Source organism: Callospermophilus lateralis, unplaced genomic scaffold (assembly GCF_048772815.1).
Source record: "Callospermophilus lateralis isolate mCalLat2 unplaced genomic scaffold, mCalLat2.hap1 Scaffold_260, whole genome shotgun sequence".
Taxonomy (NCBI): domain Eukaryota; kingdom Metazoa; phylum Chordata; class Mammalia; order Rodentia; family Sciuridae; genus Callospermophilus; species Callospermophilus lateralis.
In genome coordinates, this window is record NW_027513384.1 from 818,818 (window position 1) to 823,547 (window position 4,730).

The 4,730-nt window shown below is 41.5% G+C and overlaps 1 pseudogene; it reads left to right on the forward strand.

The window, feature by feature from the left end:
* The first annotated feature begins 2,440 nt into the window (after positions 1-2,440).
* Positions 2,441-2,987, forward strand: LOC143387341 (biorientation of chromosomes in cell division protein 1 pseudogene; annotated as a pseudogene).
* The last annotated feature ends 1,743 nt before the right edge of the window (positions 2,988-4,730 follow it).

Genomic DNA, 4,730 nt, shown 5'->3' on the forward strand with positions numbered 1-4,730 from the left:
TAACTCAATGACTTCCTATAGATTAGTCTGAGAAGAAAGACATGTAAATTAATAAGCAATTTCCATGTAATGTTACTCCAGAATTTATTAAAAATTTTCAGAAATGTTCCATGTTTCCTGCCTCTTCCAGGTCCTAACACACATTAGATTCACAATTTACTTGCCAGCAATATTTACAGGATGCAGTAGTTCCTTGGGAAAAACAAAACAAAAACAAAAACAAAAACAAAAAAAAACAGAAAAGGATTGTTAACCCAAAATAAGATTTCCTTTTATTTGAAAAATCTTGCCTCCAAAGGAATCAGCTTTTTATCCCCCACCCAGGATGGGAATTCAGTGGAAAAGCATATCTAGTCCTATTTGTCAATACTGTTTGTATTCTATCAAGGACTTTAAAAATCACCCAGTCTAAACCCAATCCCTGAATTGCCTTACTCTTCTATAGAGTGCAGAAATCTCTAGTGACAAGAAACTTGTAGACTTTATGAATAAAAGACTTCTGTTGTTGCACAGCCCTGAATTTGGAGAATTGGCTCTCCTATTAACCCAAAATATGTTTGTATCCATTCTGTTCATAGAGAATAAATCTATTCCCTTCCTTCAGTATGCAGTTTATGTCATTTGTTATCTCATCTTCCTACGTACTCTTTTGCAGTTTATGTTGAAATAATAGCACAATGCTGAGCTTAACAAATAACAGCCCTTTTGGCTTTGCAGGTAGGCTGCAGAAAATTCTAGAAAGCCATTGTGCCTTGTTTAGCAGTAAAAAAAGCATGGATAAAGTAAAATGAAATAACATCTTTTCATAGGACCCTTGAAGAACTTCAGAAGCAGAAACTCAAGCAAACCAAATTTAATAAAGGATCAAGCCTTTCGTAGGTGAACAAGGACCAGCCGTTGCATCTTGTGCTTGGAACCAATTGCCTCATGGTTATGGAGATGTGGAGGAGCAAGCCTAAAACTGAACTTTGCTGAGACAAACTTAAATCAGATGACTTTTATTGACAATTGTCCACAAGGATAACATTAGTAAAGATTCTCAAACATAAAATTATCCCTCTTTCTAGTCTTGTGAGATTAAATCTCAAAACCCTGCTGAAGAGAAGAATGGAGTTCACCCTAAAAAATTTTAAAACCAAAGTTGAACTTAAGTCAAGTAAGGCTTCAAGTAGCCCTATTTAGATCAGTACTCTATTAGAACTGAATGAGGAGCTCTTCCCAGGCTCACTTACAAAGGGAAGGGTGTGAGGTCTCTGGAAAAACAATATCATCTTCAGTCTCTCATGTTTTATAGCAATGTTTAATGTCTGCTGTAGAAGAAAAGGTAATATATAGTATAAGCAATGGAGTACAAATAGAAACCACAATTAAGATAACTTTGTTATTAAAGAGAAAAATTCAAAACAAACAGGCTCACAAATGACCTGCATATGAAAACAAGCAGGCCAAGATTTTGCACATATTATTAGGTGTTAAAGAACTTGGAGCAAAAAGCAGACCTAAGTATGCCTATAGGGAATAGAAAAACAAACAAACAAAAAAAAAAAACCCAGAAACAAACACATAGGCATTTTTCAATTGGAGAAAAATCAATATCTGAAATTAAAAAATCATTAGGTGTAGCAACAAAATGAGTCAGAAGTTGAATGATAGTTGAAATGCAGTTTAGGTCAATCAAAATTGTCTAAACAAAAAATCTGAGAAAAACTGAAAGAAAATAAAAATATATTGTTAGATACCTGTCAGACGAAATCATATGATTGCGCTCCATGTATTGGAGTGGCACGTGGAGATATTTTGAAGATATAAGGGAAAAACATCCCAAAATAAATGATGGTGTCAGCCCAAAGGTCTTAGCAGCTCAGCAAGATAAGCACAAAGGTTGTAGCAAGGTAAATCAAAAGTAAAGAAAAAAGTCACAAAGGTGGCCACAGGAAAAACAGGCATATTACATTTTAAGGAACAAAAATAAGAAGACGTTTGACATTTTCTTAGGAATGAGAACAGAAAGAATTGAGATTGCTTCTTTATGGTGATTGGAAAACCTCACAATCTGGAATTCTGTATTTTGTGGTGAAAAAAAGGAAGCTGAAATAAAGATAAAATAATAGCCTAAAGAGTTAGATACCAGTAGACCTACATTGTAAGAAATGCAAAATGAAATTCTCTAGGTTACCTGAAAATAACTCATTTACAGAAGCCAAATATCATGAATAATGAAGGGGACTTGAGTGAAAAAATATGTGGTAAAATAGTTTTTATAAAATTTATGCTTAAAGAAATGTGTGCCTGGCCGCCGCCTCCGCCAACACCGCCATCTCCAACGCCGTCCCCACCTCCGTCGCCACCGCCGCTGCCTCCGTGGGGTTCTCCACCTCCCGTGCAAAATGCAGGCCCCCAGACCCAGAGCAGGAGCCGCACTCGGGCGCGGGGTGCAGGCATGGCGGACGGTGGCGGCTCGGGCGCGGGGGGGCGGCGGCGGCGCGGGCCAGGCCTCGGCTGGGTCGGCTGCAGCGGCCAGGGAGGGCGGGAGCGGCCACCCCAGCAACCCCGCCTCGCTGCCGCTGGGCGACCCGCAGCTTATCGCGCTCATAGTGGAGCAGCTCAAGAGCCACAGCCTCTTTGACAGCTTCCGCCGGGACTGCCTGGCGGACGTGGACACCAAGCCAACACATCTGGACAAGCAGGAGTGGAATCCTACGATGAACAAGAACCAGTTAGGAAATGGGCTGAGGCAGAGTGTGGTTCAGTCGGGGATGCTGGAAGCAGGAGTAGACAGGATTATTTCTCAGGTGGTGGATCCAAAACTCAACCACATCTTCAGGCCACAGATTGAAGGAGCAATTCATGAATTTCTGGCGGCCCAGAAAAAAGAAGCTGTGCCAGCACCCCCTCCTGACCCAGAGAGCCAGGACCTGCCTGCCCCGTCCCAGGACACTTCCTAAGAATATTCCTGGCACCTTTTGAAAACTCCATTGAATTAATGGTGAAGAAATGGATCCCTGTTCCGAAAGAGCATGACTTCATCTGGCTGGGGGCTTCTGAACTCAAGATTTCTACCCTGACTGTGGGACAGTGTCCTGATAGGACAGGAGCAAGCTTGGCAGTGGGAACTCTGTCTGTGGGTGCCCCTGCCTTGGGCTGCCACTGGCCTGCTTGTTCAGGGGTGTGGCACCCAGTACACACTACAGAGTATGAACACTACAGCTGCTGGGGTGGTTCCCAGACAGCTTTATACTTGAACATGGAGACTGCACATGGACTTTAGGGTTTGTGCTCTGGGATGACTAGAGGCTACCACGGAAGACCCTCCCTAACCAGTCCAAGAGGTAATTCAGAGAATAGGGACAGTAAAGCTTAGTGGGGAGTAGGCATCTGACAGCGCTAGTCCAATACCTTTCTCAAAGTTCCAGACTATCTGTACAAGCCCTTAGCATCAGATAGCCTTAAAGTTGGTTGTGACCTTCTTGTCTGTGACTCTTCTAGCCAGTTTCCTCCCCGTGTCAGAGGTGACAGAAGGTGGAAACAGTGAACAAGGAGGCCGAGACATCAGGCATAAGAAAAACGTTTGCAGGTTTCCTGTGCAGGGCTGCTTCCTGTCCTCCAAGGCTGGTGAGCCTTGGATGCGTTTGTTCTTTTCTCGTGTTTGTTTTTTAGAAAAGTAAATTATCAGTAAATGGCGTTAAGTTTTGTAATAAAATCATTTGATACTCTGAAAAAAAAAAAGAAATGTGTGACTGTTTAAAGCCAAATGAAATTATAAAGGCATTAACAGAGTTCATAACACATAAAGAAGGACGTTGAAGGATTTCAGTTTCTCCATCTGCAATACTTGTATTTTTGTGTATAGTTTTAATAATAGCCATCCTAACAGATGTGAAGAGTTCTCTCATTGTGGCTTTGATTTGCATTTCCCTGATGTTCCTGTGCTGTTGGTGAGAATGCATAATTGGGCAGCCTCTGTGGAAAACAGTATGGAGCTTCCTCAAAACCGTGAAAATAGAACTACCATATGATCTGCTGATCCCACTTCTCTATGTTTATCCAAAAGAATTGAAATCAAGGAACTGAACAGTCACGGGTGTTTTAGTGGGCTAATTGATACACAAAGACGTGCACATATTTAAAGTGTACGATTTGATAAATTTGGACATAATGCAAAATGTGATAATATCACCAAGTCAAGGTAAAAGACGCGTCTAGCATCAAGGAGTTTATGCTGTTCAGGTGAACACACTTGGAACCCTGTTTATCTCCAGTCTAGATGACTTCATCTGTGTCCTTTCATGTATCAGTAGTATGACTGTTACTTCCAGATTATAGAATTCAATTATTCATTTTTTCATTAATTATTTACTTATATTCACAAGTTACTGATAACTCACTACTTTCCAAGAACTTCACTGGGCACTAGTGATAGAAAACAAGAAACAAACACTGCATCTCATGTGTTCAAGGAACCAAAAATCTGTCCAGAAAACAAGCAAAAATACACTGGGCATCAGGGTGGAAGGTGAAGGGCCTGGACACTGGCACTAACAAGCCCTGGGTTAATCATCACTCCTGGGGCTGTATGACCTGACCAGTTCACCTGTGGTCTCCTCAGTCACCAGCTTGCTCCTCGTAAAAACCTTTACTGCACTGCATGTGACATGAGGTCTTCAGCATTATTACTAGGGGAAGGGCTAGAAGTGTATTCTAAGGATGATGAAAATACAGTTGGCAAGCCA